This window comes from Schistocerca nitens, chromosome 10 (assembly GCF_023898315.1).
Source record: "Schistocerca nitens isolate TAMUIC-IGC-003100 chromosome 10, iqSchNite1.1, whole genome shotgun sequence".
NCBI lineage: Eukaryota > Metazoa > Arthropoda > Insecta > Orthoptera > Acrididae > Schistocerca > Schistocerca nitens.
This window is the reverse complement of record NC_064623.1, coordinates 30,459,118-30,479,247: the sequence shown is the minus strand read 5'-3', so window position 1 is coordinate 30,479,247 and position 20,130 is coordinate 30,459,118. Positions and strand designations below refer to the sequence as shown.

General features: G+C 41.2%; 1 long non-coding RNA gene and 2 other non-coding genes across 3 annotated transcripts; 1 reads left to right on the top strand and 2 right to left on the bottom strand.

Moving 5' to 3' along the window:
- Nucleotides 1-4,903: 4,903 nt before the first annotated feature.
- On the bottom strand, nucleotides 4,904-5,044 carry LOC126210773 (U4 spliceosomal RNA). The gene has a single exon (XR_007540752.1). It is a non-coding gene; the product is annotated as a U4 spliceosomal RNA (small nuclear RNA).
- A 285-nt stretch (nucleotides 5,045-5,329) lies between these two features.
- Nucleotides 5,330-17,454, top strand: LOC126210219 (uncharacterized). The gene is made up of 3 exons (XR_007540628.1): nucleotides 5,330-5,588; nucleotides 8,129-8,307; nucleotides 15,237-17,454. It is a non-coding gene; the product is annotated as an uncharacterized LOC126210219 (long non-coding RNA).
- Nucleotides 13,615-13,687, bottom strand: Trnaa-cgc (transfer RNA alanine (anticodon CGC)). Its single transcript has one exon. It is a non-coding gene; the product is annotated as a tRNA-Ala (tRNA).
- Nucleotides 17,455-20,130: the final 2,676 nt, after the last annotated feature.

Genomic DNA, 20,130 nt, shown 5'->3' with positions numbered 1-20,130 from the left:
CTAATTACAATCGATAATAATTTTGCGGTAGTGCATATTCATATGAAGATATTAACTGTTCTCGAAGGAACGGATACAATTGACGACCGTGCAGCTTCTCTAGAATAAAAGATAATTGATTGAAATCCTCAGCTGCTGACAGGTGTTGTCGACATACCTCGATGGCGACAGCTGAAAATGTGTGGCCCGACCAGGACTCGAATCCGGGATCTATTGCTTACATGGCAGACGCTCTATCCATCTGAGTCACCGAGGACGAATAACTCGACCCACATTCATGGGGTCTCACGGGAAGCGTGCGACCCACATTCATGGGGGTCTCACGGGAAGCATGCAAGTCCCTGCAGTCGCGATATTCATCTGTGTTTTCGGTGGCTCAGATGGATAGGGCGTCTGCCATGTAAGCAGGAAATCCCGGGTTCGAGTCCCGGTTGGGTCACACATTTTCAGCTCTCCCCATCGAAGTATATATTTCTTCGCGTTTCTTTAAATTTAGAAACTTGGGTTGTGATAGCACATATTCCTCCATATTTCTAAAAATTTAATTAAATGTTCTTGAGCAAGCATTCCTTACGTCCCGAGATTTCTGGTCCTAATAGGATACTGCTGGAGATATAACACATTGTCAGTTCGAAAGCGACATTAGAGCCATGACACTTGCCATTTCATTCAGCTCACGTGCGTGTTGGTCAGATGGCACTTTCCTAGCATGCCAGCCCTGGTCGTTCTTTGCTCAACTTCTGTTTGAATTTGTCTTATAATGGAACACAATAGGGCCTAGTCAAGTGTACATTTGTTCGAGGAATCTTACGATAAATACACTCTAGGAATCCCCAAAAAACAGCATGTAACACGTTTTCACCTAATGCAACTGCCTTAGTTTTCTTCTGGTGTACTCTGTTTTGGACTCTTTGTGTCACAAAATTGCGTATAAAGTCACGAGTTGTGTGTATAAACATTGCTTCGAAATGTTCTGCCGCATTCCTTTTCGGCAAAAGCCAATCAGTATTCGTGACCTATAGGAATTTCCCCCGTTCAGTTTTTTTCCGAGAAGAATGCAGTGCATTCGCCCAGCTGAAATGCCTGTGATGTCAGCTTCCTCGCTCACTCTGATCTTTCATAATCATTCATTGAACTTCCCGCAGTCTGGGGCGTGCCTAACTTCTCATTGTGTGTGCGCATGTTTTAATACATCAGTTCGAAAATAAATAGTCTTCAGTGCAATACCAGAAACTACATGAATGTATTCCAGTTTGTTTTCATCTGTTCAGCTGTCGAACTCTTCAAATTCACATAAATAAAAAATAATAATTCTTGCGTGTTTGCCATGCAACAACTCATTGTTACTACTTACGGCGTGATACCAAAATAATTGTACTTCGCATGTATACACTCCTGGAAATTGAAATAAGAACACCGTGAATTCATTGTCCCAGGAAGGGGAAACTTTATTGACACATTCCTGGGGTCAGATACATCACATGATCACACTGACAGAACCACAGGCACATAGACCCAGGCAACAGAGCATGCACAATGTCGGCACTAGTACAGTGTATATCCACCTTTCGCAGCAATGCAGGCTGCTATTCTCCCATGGAGACGATCGTAGAGATGCTGGATGTAGTCCTGTGGAACGGCTTGCCATGCCATTTCCACCTGGCGCCTCAGTTGGACCAGCGTTCGTGCTGGACGTGCAGACCGCGTGAGACGACGCTTCATCCAGTCCCAAACATGCTCAATGGGGGACAGATCCGGAGATCTTGCTGGCCATGGTAGTTGACTTACACCTTCTAGAGCACGTTGGGTGGCACGGGATACATGCGGACGTGCATTGTCCTGTTGGAACAGCAAGTTCCCTTGCCGGTCTAGGAATGGTAGAACGATGGGTTCGATGACGGTTTGGATGTACCGTGCACTATTCAGTGTCCCCTCGACGATCACCAGTGGTGTACGGCCAGTGTAGGAGATCGCTCCCCACACCATGATGCCGGGTGTTGGCCCTGTGTGCCTCGGTCGTATGCAGTCCTGATTGTGGCGCTCACCTGTACGGCGGCAAACACGCATACGACCATCACTGGCACCAAGGCAGAAGCGACTCTCATCGCTGAAGACGACACGTCTCCATTCGTCCCTCCATTCACGCCTGTCGCGACACCACTGGAGGCGGGCTGCACGATGTTGGGGCGTGAGCGGAAGACGGCCTAACGGTGTGCGGGACCGTAGCCCAGCTTCATGGAGACGGTTGCGAATGGTCCTCGCCGATACCCCAGGAGCAACAGTGTCCCTAATTTGCTGGGAAGTGGCGGTGCGGTCCCCTACGGCACTGCGTAGGATCCTACGGTCTTGGCGTGCATCCGTGCGTCGCTACGGTCCGGTCCCAGGTCGACGGGCACGTGCACCTTCCGCCGACCACTGGCGACAACATCGATGTACTGTGGAGACCTCACGCCCCACGTGTTGATCAATTCGGCAAGTATGGTGGGTCTGACACACCGGTGTCAATGTGTTCTTTTTTCCATTTCCAGGAGTGTATATTCGAAACGTTAGACGCAGTCGTTGCAAGAATCATGTCTTCCCCAGCACTGGCGTGATCGTTAGCTTCTCACCCTTTCACACACAGACTTCTCAACCTACACTCGCACATTCCTAGCCACTCTTGTACTATTTTGTTAATTCCTCTTATCACCCGCATATAACCCAAGGAGAGCAACAAATAAAGTTACATATTAACAGACGAATGGAGTACAGTGCACTGATAACCAGTTACGACCATTGCGCTAATTGGTGATAAACCCACAATGTTGACTAAGAGTAATACTGAGAGATTACGCTGTGCGTATAAATTAGTAGCAAAGCAGATACAAGGGAACGCACTATAGGTCGCTTTCTGACAAAGTCTACAATTCGTAGAATGAATGAAGGGTGAAAATATGGGGCAACTGTTTTGGCTCAAGTGCCAACACCCAATAATTATCGAGAAAATGTCTGTTAAAGTTTCTGCATTTCATAAGCCAGCATTGCGCAGTGTCGGTTGAGCAGTCTGAAAGAGTGTCGCTTCGAATGTTTGCTCCATGTTTCTAAGTACAGTCTGACGTTTCTCTCTTTTTTGCTGTCGCCGAAGTACGCGACAAAACTACTTTTTGTCACGTTGCGAAAGACAATGAAACTGTTGGCAAAAGAAATAAACATTACAGATCTTATTAAAAATACATAAATCGGGAGGGAGACAGTCCAGATCTGCGCCCGACCATCCAGATATACTTTTTTAGTTACTTGCAAACGGCTCCAGATACGTGTCGGAATGGCTCATTTGAAAAGAAACTTGTTCGACAAGATCGCCGTTTAACAATCAGAGCAGTGTCTGAGTTAACAGGAGTTGACAAGGAAAGTGTCGAACAAGTTTACCGATTTTTTCAATGTTTGCATCAGTTTTTGCTGACAATGGTCTGCCAGTGCGAGTGTCATCACTGGTGTCTTCGCGGCCATCTTTAAATCGTTTAAACCACTCAAACACTTGTGTTCGCGATAAACAATCATCGCCGTACACTTGTTGTAACATTACAAACGTTTCACTTGCAGATTTTCCTAGTTTGAAACAAAATTTGATGTTAACACGCTGTTCTTTCTGTACACTCAACATTTTCCGACGCACAGACAAAACGTCAACTACTTAAAACAGACGCCACGGGCAGACTGAGTGCAGGAGGCAGATGAAACTCGAGCAGTAGGCGGAGCGAGATTCACGTGACAGGCCACGCGACTTTCAGCCTTATTGCATTCTTTTATTGTTTCACCAGTACTAGTGCGGTTTTTTTCTAGCCACACCTCGTATGACACATATTTTGAGACTCTCAAACTTACTCATCAAAACCAATGGGATACTTCTTGTTTGCCTAGAATCACGAAATTTGGCAAGAAACAAAGTTTCGCAGTACAGCTAAAGGGAATAAATCGAAAACTGTAATTTTATAAATACATAAAAAAAAGTTTTTGGTCATTTGTTATCTTACGTTCCATGGTGGGTAAAAGATTAAAGCTTCTCAGTCAATGCAATAAAAAGATATGGTCATTTACGTCACATATTTTGATACAAACTCGCTCGTCAAAACCTATAGAGTACTCCACGTTGACCTACAATAATGAAGATTGGCAAGAAGCAAGGTTTCATAGTGCAAGTAAAGGAAAAAAATCCGATTATAGTGAATCTGTAATTATATCACGCAATAAAACCATAACATTCTTGAAAATCTTGGAATCCCTGGGACCGATATCTTGCCAGTATCAGTTCCGAAAACCGGCAAAAATGGTGGAGATTCTCGATTCCCGGCATAGAAAAACTGTCTTTATATGTAATGAAGTTTGTATGGAACCCATAGTACGTTTTTAGTCATAAGAAGTTTTGGTTATTTTTCTTATTTAGATAGGGTGCTTTGAAAAGGGGCTTTTTGTATCATAAAATATCGCTGTTTATTCGGATAGAATACAAATCGCTGGGAATGGCATCCAAGAAAAATCCCAATGAAAAAGGAGTGATCGTAGGACAATGAAACTTTTGTAAGGACATGCGAAAAAGGAACAACGAATAAACCTTGGAAAGAAACTTTCAATTTCCACATGAGACGGTAAGATATGTTAATTGCGTACAAGGTTACAAAAGTTGCTCAGTGTGACGCCCATCTGCACTCGTGACAGCCTGGGACCCCATTGGAAATTGCTCTACGGCTGTTAGAATCAATCAGAAGACAGGGAAAATTACTTTGTAATATATGTATCGACCTATAACTCGCAACACGAGGTAATTGTCTGCAACTGCCACTAAGCTGGGTATATGTTATTGGTTATGAAAGTAGGAAGGTCTGTTATGATATTCATAATATTTTATGTTTGAATTTAATTATGACTCCCGGAGGAGTTCGCAAAAATTGCCGTAGCGGACGGTATTTCACGTCCACTAGGCGGGGTATTGGTAAAAGTTTTCAACTAGCAATAATCGCACCTCGGATAAACCTCATTGGTTACGATATTGCCACTGCGCAAAGGTACCCCAGTACCCGTTCTGGGAGAACTTATGCCGTAACGCAGTCGCGACTGTGTATGAGAACTTAAACAATAAAGCTTCAAAAATCGCTATCTTTTCTCCGTGATGACTCTCGTAGTACAGAGACTAAATAAATAAATACGGTCGTTATGTTAATGTGCAAACAAATAGGTTTTGCTGCAAACAGAGTCTTAGTTACGTATGTCATCAGATGGACAAAATTTGTATCGTAGTGCCATCTAGACGTGACAACATGAGACATCTTCACTACTCACTGCCACTACGACGCAGCGCGTATCCCCGTAAACACGTAACAGTAACATCGCGGCATCTGCGCTGGTGGTTAGAACTCTAGTGTACATCTTTAATTTCTGTAGTGTACATCTTAATTTCTGATTGGATGGCATATAATTTATCATGTTCAGTTTTTTGGGTCATTGTTGTTTCTTCTTTGCGAGACTTGCTGGGTGTGGAAGGAGTTCATACACAAGTTTTGCAAGTGCTGTTACGTGATCTCAAAAGGATATTCATTATTCATATTTTTTTGGTAATTAAAACTAATTCATCTGTTGTGCATAGCGATATTTTTAATTCTCTTCGTTGATTAAGTGATTAAGTTTTTATATGTGAAATGCTATGCCGAAAAATAAAAAAATTATGATAATGCAAATCGTTTTCTTGTATTGCCCGTAGTAATTTATCTCCGTGGAACAAGTAGATAAAAAAATCCAAGAAAAGTCACGGTTATTTTGAAGTAATATGTTCGTATATTGTTTTTCTGAGATGTTGAGTGAAGCGTCATTTACTGAGAACTTCATATTTCGATGCGTAGAAGTGGTTTCACGTCGTAGTGTACAATTCATTACGATTTTGTCATTGGGTAATAGTTAAATTACGTACAGTTGCCAAAAATGTGAAACACAGAGTACCAAGCACTGCTATTGCTTCCATGTTTTAATTTGAATATTTATAACGGAGTGATGGTAATTTGTGTATAACGATGTAATGTTGCCACACATTATCAAACATCGTAAGCTGTAGAAAAATGTATAGTTCACAGAAATCTATGTAGTAACAGCTTCAGTTTAGTTGGTTGAAAATTGTAGTTTTTATTATTTTTAAATAACTGTCTACATCATGTGTACAATTGTCAAGGGCTGATTTTTCTTTTCATCTTTGATGCAACATGTATATCAAAAAGTGTAATTAGCGCTCTATGAACATTACTAGTGCTGTATTTGAAGTGTATGTAACTCCAGGTATATAAAATTGGGTGGAGACTGCAGGTTAGCTAGAGTATTGTGCATGCTCAATCCAGTGACTCCCACATCTTAGTTACTGAACACAGTAGTGTAATCAAAAAGGGGGAGGGGGACTATTTTCATTTAACAGAACATGTAAATGTTGCTAGAATGACAATTACGCTGTATTGACTATTAGGCTATGTAATGCATTGAGAAGATTGACATCTCATGTAAGTGGCATTGGGATCTGTGTCCTCCTTGGCTCTGGTGCAACAGTGGAACAGTGTAACACATTAAAACACTATCAGGTGTCACAATAGTCGTCATTTATTATGGCATGGGTTTAAGTGCACATGGCCCACTTCCTCTGCCTCCCTTTGACGAATGTGCACTAACATGTTAGACAGCAGTGGTGTATGGAATGGATGAATCCAGTTTCTGTTTGTTTCAAAATGATGGCCGCATTTTGGTTCGCCACAGACTGGAAGAGCACTGTCAACAGTGACCACATTCACACAAGACATACAATGCCAACTCAATGCCTTGTGGTGTGGAGTGCTATTGGGTACAATAACAAATCACAGTTGGTGTTTGTCCGGGGCACTGCGACCTATGTGAATGACATCCTGAGACCTGTAACCATATCCTTTCTGCACAACACACCACCTCAGACACCATTTTTAACAAGACAATGCATGACCACTAGTTGCTGCACCAACACATGCCTTCTTGGTGTCACAGGATGTCAGCATTTTGCCCTGGCCTATCGGATCACATGAATTGTTGCCAGTTGAAAATGTGTGGGATATGATCAAACGAAGGGTGTATCAATGTGACCCGATGCCAACCACCACACATGAACTTTGGAACCTGATGAATGCTGCATGGATGGCTATATCACAGGATGCTATTCGCACCATATATGTGTTCGTGCCATCATGAATGGAACATGGCGGACCTTGTGCCTACTAGGCAATGGGACCCATGCTAAATCAAGATAACTGAAATAAAAACTCAACTAATTTTACTTTCCCATCTCATAGCCCAGGCATTGAGGCAAAAATATTGTGAGGATTATACTTTTCCATTTGTGATGTTACAATGAACGTCATTTTTTACAAAACGAAAGACATAAATGTAAATACAGCTTTTTGATACTTGATGAGTTTTGTTTGAAGTATTTTGTAATTTTGTTTACAATTCTGATATTTCAGATTATATTACCACCAAATTTCATACAGATTGGATGACAAAATTAAAAAAGTGTGATTTATTTTTAAAATATTAGTCTCATTTAGTGCAACTACGGTGTTCAAAATACCAAAACTTCCAAGCCTTGGAATGCTGAAAAATGAAAATGGAGAGATACAAAATGCTAAAATTTGGTACAAGTACTTATCCATGTAGGGATAGCAAATAGTAACATTTATTCCAAATCAGAGATAGAGGGTTAGATGGTTTGATTGAGTTGACATTAAAAGGCCCATTGACTAAATAAAACAAAATGTTCAGTGCTTAAAAGTAAGACATATGCCAAACTAAGTAAATAAGGCAGTATTTATTGGATGTAAAAGGTTATGAAGTTGACTTAAAGTGCAAAATTGGAAACCATGACTTACTTTATTTAGTATAAATGTTGTGTTTAAAATTAAATAGGATGCTGTATGCCAAACAGAGTGAAAGCTTATCTAAATAAATATCCATTTTCAGTTGAGAAAACAGTACCTTTATAGTTTTATAATGATTTGAGATGATGTGTAACAATAAAATGTTCATATTTACTTCTTCTTTAAATAAGAACATTTTAGTTCCTTTAATTGACAATGGATTCATCTGTTTTCAGCATCATGTTGTTGCTAGTAAAGATACAACTGATTAGTTTTGTAATGTACATTTGAAATAATAGCAGCACAATTCCCAATAGTTGTCACTTTATCTCATGGTTGGTCACATAATGGAGCAATGACTAAAATATTATTAAGTGAAGCAACCTAGGCTGTGATAGCCAGCATGTATATTCAGGTGAGTTTATTCACATCTGATATGACTAATTTATCAAAGTCAAATTTGTTTCCCTGACACTGAGTGTCACCGTTTCTCCATTCTGTAGGACAACATAAACTCTAATTTTAATAGTCATTCTGCAGCTGTGTAGGATGAACATTTTGTTGAGAAAACAATAATATTGTATGAAATGTTTTACACTAAACCCTCATTTCTAAGTGAGCTTGGGGTATATTCTACAGAATGAGCTCCAGGCCAACCTGCATATGTTTTGGAAACGTTGATAGTGCAAAACCCAGCTTATGCCTTTCTCATGATATTGTGAAAGGCTTGGATCAAGGCAGTCAGGTAGATTTCTGAAAAGCATTTAAGCTCAAGAGTACAGTAGCTTCACTTACTACCGAAATTATGATGGTTTATCAAGCAGTGTTTGTGACTGGATTGAGGATTTGTTGTCAGGGAGGGACACAACATGTTACCTTATTTTGGGAGTCATCAGCGAATGTGGAAGTAATTTCAGATGTGTCCCAGAGAAGTGTGCTCCTTGATATTGACCTCGTTTACTAATGACCTTGTTGACAATATTAGTAGTAACCCCCAGACTTCTAGCTGATACAGTTATTTATAATGAAGTAGTGTCTTCCAAAAGCTGCACAAATACTCTCTTCGATCTTGATAAGAGTGGCAAAGATTGGCAACTTTTATCAAATGCTCAGAAATGTAAAATAATGCACTTAACTAAAACTGGAAAAATTAATATCATAGACTGCAAAATAACTGTTTCAATATTGTAATCAGTCACTTAATACAAATACCCGATTGTAACAATCTGTAGGCTGAGTGGTAAGTAGGCACGTGACAGAGTTAATTTCATTGTCAGGTGAGAAATAGCAGTCAGTTTACAGAGGAGGCATTTGTAAATGTCAGCGTACATCCTATTTAAGAATACTGCTTAGGTGTGTGGGACCTGTAGCAGACAAGAATAACACAGGATATTGAACATGTACAAGGAAGGGTTGCATAAATGGTCACAGGTTTGTTTGAGTTAAGGAAATGTTGAAAAGCATGAATTGACAGATTCCTGACAGTAGATACAAATTAACCCATGATAGCCTTGTCCCAAGAATCCGTATCAAGATAAGAATGTTGAGTTCTTCTTCAGCCAGCTATGCATCGCTCCCATACAGACTGCAGAGACAAAATTGGACTAATTGCAACGTACATAGATGCATTTAAGCAGTCATATTTCCCACACTCTGTACATGATTTGAGTGAGAAGAAACTTGCTAACATACGAAACTGTTAATTATCCTCTTGCCATGTAACTGACGGTTGTTTCCAGAGAATGCATGTTGATCTGTGTGCACAGTGCGGTGTTTGGTGGTGGGTGCATTATTGTGAATAAAGCAAAAATAGATTCTCCTTCAAGTGCCATTTGATGTTATTTCCTGCTTAACCTGTTCACAGGCCACAGGAAGTATACTTTCCACCAACTGTATTTATTTACTGCGTTCATAGGAATACATCTTACTACCTCTGTGCGCTGGCTTCTAGCGGTAGTTTGCTGCACCAGCTGTAATGAGTGTTCATTGTGCATTATAACTTGTAGTGCTGAGTGGGGTACGCATCCCACCAAATAATGCCAGTGGGGAGTATGCATACTATCAAAGCAACTTTTCTATGAAATGGGGGAAGTATACTTAACCTCAAAATTAATATTTCTCTTTCTGGACTGTGTGAAGCGTACTTAACAGCGACTTCTACATCTGCATCTACATGGATACTCTGCAAATTACATTTAAGTGCCTGGCAGAGAGTTCATCGAACCACCTTTACAATTCTCTATTATTCCAATCTCGTATAGCACGCGGAAAGAACGAACACCTGTATCTTTCCTTATGAGCTCTGATTTCCCTTATTTTATCATGGTGATCGTTTCTCCCTCTGTAGGTTGGTGTCAACAAAATGTTTTCGCATTCGTAGGAGAAAGTTGGTGAATGGAATTTCGCGAGAAGATTCCGTCACAGTGAGAAACCTCTTTCTTTTAGTGATGTCCAGCCCAAATCCTGTATCATTTCTGTGACACACTCTCCCATATTTTGCCCTTTTTGGAACTTTTTCAATGTGCTCCTTCAGTCCTATTTGGTAAGGATCCCACACTGCGAAGCAGTATTTTAAAAGAGGACAGACAAGCGTAGTGTAGGCAGTCTTCTTAGTAGGTCTGTTACATTTTCTAAGTTGTTGTTGTGGTCTTCAGTCCTGAGACTGGTTTGATGCAGCCCTCCATGCTACTCTATCCTGTGCAAGCTTATTCATCTCCCAGTACCTACTGCAACCTACATCCTTTTGAATCTGCTTAGTGTATTCATCTCTTGGTGTCCCTCTACGATTTTTACCCTCCACGCTGCCCTCCAAAACTAAATTGGTGATCCCTTGATGCCTCAGAACATTTCCTACCAACCGATCCCTTCTTTTAGTCAAGTTGTGCCACAAACTCCTCCCCAATTCTATTCAATACCTCCTCATTAGTTATGTGATCTACCCATCTAATCTTCAGCATTCTTCTGTAGCACCACATTTCAAAAGCTTCTATTCTCTTCTTGTCCAAACTATTTAGCGATGTTTCACTTCCATACATGGCGACACTCCACACACATACTTTCAGAAACACTTTCCTTGCCATTGCCAGTCTACATTTTATATCCTCTCTACTTCGACCATCATCAGTTATTTTGCTCCCCAAATAGCAAAACTCATTTACTACATTAAGTGTCTCATTTCCTAATCCAATTCCCTCAGCATCACCTGACTTAATTCGACTACATTCCATTATCCTCGTTTTGCTTTTGTTGATGTTCATCTTATATACTCCTCTCAAGACACTGTCCATTCCATTCAACTGCACTTCCAAGTCCTTTGCTGTCTTTGACAGAATTACAATGTCATCGGCGAACCTAAAGTTTTTATTTCTTCTCCATGGATTTTAATACCTACTCCGAATTTTTCTTTTGTTTCCTTTACTGCTTGCTCAATATACAGATTGAATAACATCGGGGAGAGGCTACAACCCTGTCTTACTCCCTTCCCAACCACTGTTTCCCTTTCATGCCCCTCGACTCTTATAACTGCCATGTGGTTTCTGTACAAATTGTAAATAGCCTTTCGCTCCCTGTATTTTACCCCTGCCACCATTAGAATTTGAAAAAGAGTATTCCAGTCAACATTGTCAAAAGCTTTCTCTAAGTCTACAAATGCTAGAAACGTAGGTTTGCCTTTCCTTAATCTTTCTTCTAAGATAAGTCGTAAGGTCAGTATTGCCTCACGTGTTCCAGTATTTCTACGAAATCCAAACTGATCTTCCCCGAGGTCGGCTTATACTAGTTTTTCCATTCGTCTGTAAAGAATTCGTGTTAGTATTTTGCAGCTGTGGCTTATTAAACTGATAGTTCGGTAATTTTCACATCTGTCAACACCTGCTTTCTTTGGGATTGGAATTATTATATTCTTCTTGAAGTCTGAGGGTATATCGCCTGTCTCATACATCTTGCTCACCAGACGGTAGAGTTTTGTCAGGACTGGCTCTCCCAAGGCCGTCAGTAGCTCTAATGGAATGTTGTCTACTCCGGGGGCCTTGTTTCGACTCAGATCTTTCAGTGTTCTGTCAAACTCTTCACGCAGTATCATATCTCCCATTTCATCTTCATCTACATCCTCTTCCATTTCCATAATATATTGTCCTCAAGTACATCGCCCTTGTATAGACCCTCTATATACTCCTTCCACCTTTCTGCTTTCCCTTCTTTGCTTAGAACTGGGTTTCCATCTGAGCTCTTGGTATTCATACAAGTAAGTGTCCTGCCAATAAAACTCAGTCTTTGGTTTGCTTTCTCCACAACATTTTCTATGTCTTCCTTCCAATTTAAGTTGTTCATAATTGTAATACCTAGGTATTTAGTTGAATTTACAGCTTTTAGATTAGACTGATTAATCGTGTAACCAAAGTTTGGTGAATTCCTTTTAGCACTCATGTGGATGACCTCACATTTTTCATTATGTATGTTTAACTGCCAATTTTCGCACCATTCAGATATCTTTTCTAAATCGTTTTGTGATTTTGTTTTGATCTTCTGATGATTTTATTAGTCGATAAAATGACGGTGTCATCTGCAAACAACCTAAGACGGCTGCTCAGATTGTCTCCCGAATCGTTTATATAGATAAGGAACAGCAAAGTGCCTATAACACTAGCTTTGGGAACGCCAGAAATCATTTCTGTTTTACTCAATGACATTCTGTCATTTGCTACGAACTGTGACCTCTCTGACAGGAAATCACAAATCCAGTCACATAACTGAGACAATATTCCATAAGCATGTAATTTCACCACAAGCTGCTTGTGTGGTACAGTACCCAAAGCGTTCCAGAAATACCAAATCGATCTGAAATCCCTTGTCAGTAGCACTCAACACTTCATGTGAATAAAGAGCTAGTTGTGTTTCACAGGAACAATGTTTTCTGAACCCATGTTTACTGTGTGTCAGTAGACAGTTTTCCTTGAGGTAATTCATAATGTTTGAACACAATATATGTTCCAAAATCCTGCTGCATATCGATGTTAATTATGTGCTCCTGTAATTTAGTGGATTACTCCTACTACCTCTCTTGAATATTGGTGTGACCTGTGCAACTTTCCAGTCTTTGGGTACGGATCTTTCATCAAGCGAACGGTTGTATATGATTAAGTATGGAGCTAATGCATTAGCATACTCCGAAAGGAACCTAATTGGTTAATTGTTTTACTATGCTTATGGGAATACATATCGTCACCTCTGAACGTGCCCAACATCTTGTGGTACCAGGTGTATAAAAGCTGCTATGACAATCAATTTTTGTTTGTCATGAGATCGCTACTGTTCTCACTTGTGAAGCCAGGAATGCATTGCTTTATTTCTGCATTTCACTCTGATCTATCAATCTTCAGTAAATTTTGTTGTTTTTCTACAGTATTATTTCTGTTAATTTTATATATATATATATATATATACATACACAAAGATGATGTGACTTACCGAACAAAAGCGCTGGCAGGTCGATAGACAAACAAACACACACACAAAATTCAAGCTTTCGCAACAAACTGTTGCCTCATCAGGTGGTGGTGGTGGTTAGTGTTTAACGTCCCGTCGACAACGAGGTCATTAGAGACGGAGCTCATGCTCGGGTTAGGGAAGGATTGGGAAGGAAATCGGCCGTGCCCTTTCAAAGGAACCATCCCGGCAGTTGCCTGAAGCGATTTAGGGAAATTACGGAAAACCTAAATCAGGATGGCTGGAGACGGGATTGAACCGTCGTCCTCCCGAATGCGAGTCCAGTGTGCTAACCACTGCACCACCTCGCTCGGTGCCTCATCAGGAAAGAGGGAAGGTGAGGGAAAGACGAAAGGATGTGGGTTTTAGGGGAGAGGTTAGGTGTCTGTATATGTGTGGATGGATATGTGTGTGTGTGCGCGCGAGTGTATACCCGTCCTTTTTTCCCCCTAAGGTAAGTCTTTCCGCTCCCGGGATTGGAATGACTCCTTACCCTCTCCCTTAAAACCCACATCCTTTCGTCTTTCCCTCTCCTTCCCTCTTTCCTGATGAGGCAACAGTTTGTTGTGAAAGCTTGAATTTTGTGTGTATGTTTGTGTTTGTTTGTGTGTCTGTCGACCTGCCAGCACTTTCATTTGGTAAGTCACATCATCTTTTTTTTTAGATATATTTTTCCTACGTGGAATGTTTCCCTCTATTATAACCACACACACACACACACACACACACACACACACACACACACACACACACACACATATATATAATGGGATCTAGAATTTGTATGTGCTATGTGACTGTATTATACAGTATATATAAAATGATGGACCTATAGCATAGAATCATTGCAATTAAATGTTCTGTAATTTAGGTACATAGATTATGTATGCCTCATAAAACCCATTCAGTTTACAGTATCTAAAATTTTGTTTTGATGTTAATTGTCAGAAATGTTGTGGGTAAAATTTATTAGTTATCTTAGCAAAATTATAGTTAGAATCAGTAAAAGTAATGTATTTTATTGGATTACTGACAAAGCAAATATGTACTTGGACTTACTCCATTGATGTATGTCATAAGCTGCTAAATAAATAAAATAAAATAAAAGTTACAGTGATTAAATATCTAAGTGTAACATTGCAAAGTAATAAGAAATGGAATGGAATGAGCACGTAAGGTCAGTAATAGGAAGCTGAATGTTTGACTTTGGTTTATTGGGATAATTTTAGGAAAGTGTAGGTCATATATAAACGAAGCTGCAAAATAGCATGCTTCTGCAACCCATTCTCAGAGTTGTGCGACAGTGTTTGGGATCCCTCACCAGGTCATTTTTTTGAAGACACTTAAGCAGTTCAGAATTGAGCTACTAGATTTGTTACTGGTAGGTTCAGTTAATGTGTAAGTATTACGGAGATGCTTTGTGAAGTTAAATGGGAATACCTGGAAGGAAGAGAAAGTTCTCTTCATGAAACACTTTTGATAAAATCTAGAGAACTGGCATTTGCAGCTGACTGTAGAACTATTCTATCACCACCAACATACTTTTCTCATAAGGACCGCAAAGACAAGATAAGAGAAATTAAGGCTTGTATGGAGGTATATAGATGTAGTTTCCCTTGCTCCATTTGCAACTGGAACAGAAGGAAGTGACTAGTATTGGTACATGGGTTGTTTGTGGATTGTGTGTGCAGATATAGATAGCCTATCCCTTCTTTTAGTGACTATGCCACAAATTTGATCTTCCAAATTCCATTCAGTACCACTTAGTTACCCAAACTACCCGTCTATTATAGGGTACCTCAAGAAAAGTATACACCCCTTTTACAGTCCATAATTACAATTATTTTTTCCTCTTTTCAGGTGTGATGGCTTGAAAAATGGTTAAAGGCATGCTGAAAAGACTGAGAATTTAAGTGGAATGCAAAGTTTCAACAAAATGCACCAACTTGACTCACAATTACTCATTTGTGAGATAAATTTGAGGAAGCAGGAACTGTCCAGAGTGCGAACAAGAACTATTCTGAAAGACTATGATCATCCACAGTTCCACAAGAGAAAGAGAAGTCATTGAAAGGTTTCAATAATCTCCTAGAAAGTCTGTGCGGCAAGGGGAATTCCAAAGACAAGTGTCCATCGCATTTGGAAGCATATGCAATGGAAAAGTTTTATTCCTAGATTACTCCAGGCTCTGAATGAGAATGATCATGACTGGAAAATTGAATTTTGTGAGTGGTATCAAGCAAGATGCCCAGAGGACAAAAAATTCCCATACAAGGATTTTTGGAGTGATGATGCCACTTTTAAGTTAAATCATTCAGTTAATCATCACAATTATACCTACAGGCCAGCTGAGAATCCTCATGTGACAGTGGAACACCATGTGAAACTTAACAGTGGAACACCTTGTGAATCTACCAGGAGTTACAGTGTAGTGTGGTGTGGTGTGGTTTATCAATATGAGACGTTTCAGGATGGAGAACGGTATTTCTAGTTCAATTTGAGCACCTCCCCACTACCTTGGTGAACACTTGCGGACAGATCAACAGGAGAAAGAGGCAGTACCCGGTACCCTCCACGCTCACCAGATTTGACCTCTATAGATTTATTTTTTCAGTGAGGCAGCATGTGAAGCACAATGCTTATAGCACGAGACAAGTTACAATCAGCGAGTTGAAAGTAGCCAAGTAAACTAATGTTAATGTTAATTCAATACCATGCAACAATTAGCAGTGTGTTGGATTCCATCAATCTGCATTATCAGCTGTTCAGTTTGAACACTGCTGATAAATAACTACACTCCTGGAAATGGAAAAAAGAACACATTGACACCGGTGTGTCAGACCCACCATACTTGCTCCGGACACTGCGAGAGGGCTGTACAAGCAATGATCACACGCACGGCACAGCGGACACACCAGGAACCGCGGTTTTGGCCGTCGAATGGCGCTAGCTGCGCAGCATTTGTGCACCGCCGCCGTCAGTGTCAGCCAGTTTGCCGTGGCATACGGAGCTCCATCGCAGTCTTTAACACTGGTAGCATGCCGCGACAGCGTGGACGTGAACCGTAAGTGCAGTTGACGGACTTTGAGCGAGGGCGTATAGTGGGCATGCGGGAGGCCGGGTGGACGTACCGCCGAATTGCTCAACACGTGGGGTATGAGGTCTCCACAGTACATCGATGTTGTCGCCAGTAGTCGGTGGAAGGTGCACGTGCCCGTCGACCTGGGACCGGACCGCAGCGACGCACAGATGCACGCCAAGACCGTAGGATCCTACGCAGTGCCGTAGGGGACCACACCGCCACTTCCCAGCAAATTAGGGACACTGTTGCTCCTGGGGTATCGGCGAGGACCATTCGCAACCGTCTCCATGAAGCTGGGCTACGGTCCCGCACACCGTTAGGCCGTCTTCCGCTCACGCCCCAACATCGTGCAGCCCGCCTCCAGTGGTGTCGCGACAGGCGTGAATGGAGGGACGAATGGAGACGTGTCATCTTCAGCGATGAGAGTCGCTTCTGCCTTGGTGCCAATGATGGTCGTATGCGTGTTTGGCGCCGTGCAGGTGAGCGCCACAATCAGGACTGCATACGACTGAGGCACACAGGGCCAACACCCGGCATCATGGTGTGGGGAGCGATCTCCTACACCGGCCGTACACCACTGGTGATCGTCGAGGGGACACTGAATAGTGCACGGTACATCCAAACCGTCATCGAACCCATCGTTCTACCATTCCTAGACCGGCAAGGGAACTTGCTGTTCCAACAGGACAATGCACGTCTGCATGTATCCCGTGCCACCCAACGTGCTCTAGAAGGTGTAAGTCAACTACCCTGGCCAGCAAGATCTCCGGATCTGTCCCCCATTGAGCATGTTTGGGACTGGATGAAGCGTTGTCTCACACGGTCTGCACGTCCAGCACGAACGCTGGTCCAACTGAGGTGCCAGGTGGAAATGGCATGGCAAGCCGTTCCACAGGACTACATCCAGCATCTCTACGATCGTCTCCATGGGAGAATAGCAGCCTGCATTGCTGCGAAAGGTGGATATACACTGTACTAGTGCCGACATTGTGCATGCTCTGTTGCCTGTGTCTATGTGCCTGTGGTTCTGTCAGTGTGATCATGTGATGTATCTGACCCCAGGAATGTGTCAATAAAGTTTCCCCTTCCTGGGACAATGAATTCACGGTGTTCTTATTTCAATTTCCAGGAGTGTAGTTTCTACATTTTCTCACATTATTCTTAGTTTTGAAATTTTTTCTGTTCCTTAATAAATATTGGTGTTACAGTCATAAAAAGAGTGAAAACATTTTTTTTTTCTTGTCTGTTCTGTTTATAGCCAACATTTCACTTCTGCACAAGGGTACTTCCAGCAAAGATGTCTTAACACTTTGCTAGATATTGATACCTTCTCTTTTTCAATGAAGCTTTTCTTGATGTTGCAAGTCTGCATTTTACACTCTCTTTCTTTCTGCCATTGTCAGTTGTTTGCTGACCAAACAGCAGCGTTCACCAACTGCCTTAAGTATCTCATTTCAAATCTAATTCCCACTGTATCATCTAACTTGACGACGCTCCTTTTCCCTGTTTTACTGTTATAATATGACAGTCAGTAAGCTCCAGAATGAGATTTTCACTCTGCAGCGGAGTGTGCGCTGATATGAAACTTCCTGGCAGATTAAAACTGTGTGTCCGACTCTGACTCGAACTCGGGTCCCGAGTTGACGGAATTACAGTCTCATCAGCTAACCTTATTTTTAGTGAACTTTTAATTCAATTTTCAGATTTTTCATTGGTTTGCTCTATTGCTTGCACAGTGTGCAGATTGAGAAATCTGAGGATAAGCTACAACCCTGTCTCACTCCCTTCTCAACTATTGCCTTGCTTTCATGCCCTACAACTCATAACTGCAGTCTGGTTCATGTAGAAGTTGTGGATAATCTAGTGTAAACGTACTAAGTACTGTGTAGGAAAGGGAGGGTATAGCATACGTACTTCCAATTTCTAAGTTTCTTAAAACTTAATTGAGGCTAATTCCTGTATCTCTTTGAGGTAGAAAGGTTAAAAACTAACAAGAGGACGTCATGGAATGGTCCTCTCCAGTTCATTTCAAACTCACAGGAAGGTTGGTGCTGGGCATCAGTTACAAAAATCATTACAGCATCATTCTCCAAAAATGAATATTAGAAGATTTCCGAGTGTCATGAAGTACAAACATTTTCACAAAATTAAAATCACTGAAGGTGTAGTTTATAAATCTTATATTTTTTCCTGGTAGTATCGCCATCCTGTTTTTCTTACATTCTGCATTTGTTATCACATCAAAATGTTAATAAATGTTGAATCCTATTTTTATTAAAAAATAACATGTTTTTAATTTTTATCACTAATAGTAAATTAGAATTGGTACTATGAAGGAAAATATGAAATACAGAGTGGGGAAATAAAAGTGGCCCAGACGAGTGGATATGATTGGACATGAATTTGTGACACGCACACCACGTGTACACCTAGCACGTGATCCACACTGATACAGAGCATAGTGCAGGCTGTGTCAGTGTGAGTGGGGCAGTGCAAAGGAGATGATGGTACTCACAGTGGAGCAGCGGGTGTTTGTTGTGGAAAATTTTGTGACAGCAGCATTGTGGAAACGATGATGTCAGTTGTTTGCTGAGAAATTTAATGCTGGCAAAGTCCCAGTAAAGAGTGCCATACAACGCTTAATCTGAAAATTGCGTCAGACAGGATTTCTTTTGACCAAGTCGAAAAACATTCAGAAACATGGCTGCACACCAGAAAATGTGGCTGCAGGTCACCAGGAAATGCTTCAGAGTCCTACCATATCAATCCAAAGTGTGTCTCAAGAGACGAGCGTATCACATTGGATCATGCAGATGAGTATCCCACCTGGACCTGCGCATACATCCCTACCAAGTGTGTGTTGTTTATGCATTAAAATTAACAGATTCCCCTTAGCACATCCAGTTTTGTGAGTGGCTGTTCACTGAAGTAACAATGAATGGCTTGGACATAGTTCTGTTCTTTATGTCTGATGAAGGCTGGTTTCATCTGAGTGGTTATGCCAGCTCACAGAGTCACAGGTTCTGGCAGGAGAATCCATATAATTTCCACAAAACACCATTGCATAACCAGAAGGTTGGGATTTGGTATACAGTGTCTGCACACCACAATATTGGTCCCATCATCTTTCATCAGATGCTAACTTTGGCATGTTACATTACCAACATTTTGAAACCATTCGTGGCAGCATTGACAGAGGTGGAAAACACCTACATTACTTCCAACAGGACGGAGCAACTGTCCATATAGCCAACCTGACCTTAGAGTACATTTACACAATCTTCATATCTGACAAAAGTTGTTGGCAGAGGTCACCTGATATGTCAGTGTGCAATTATTTTGTGAGGGGAGCCCTCAAGTCTAAGGTGTATCTCATGATGAACTGCCGCAGGACATTGTGAATGGGATTGCAGCAATTCAAGCAGTCCATCTTCGGTCCGCTTTCAGCAGCTTGCTGACGTTCAAAAGTGCCAAGAGTTAAATGGTGGTAACTTTCAACATGTGCTATAGTCAAGGCAGTACTGAATTTCCTTTCCTCTGCTGTGTTCCTTTGTACCCAGGAACTCTGTTCTTTAGACCACTTTTATTTGCTCACTCTATAGAGAATAAAGTGCTTATAGTGATTGAACCATATGATTGGTGTATATAATACAAAGGTGACACAGAAAGTAA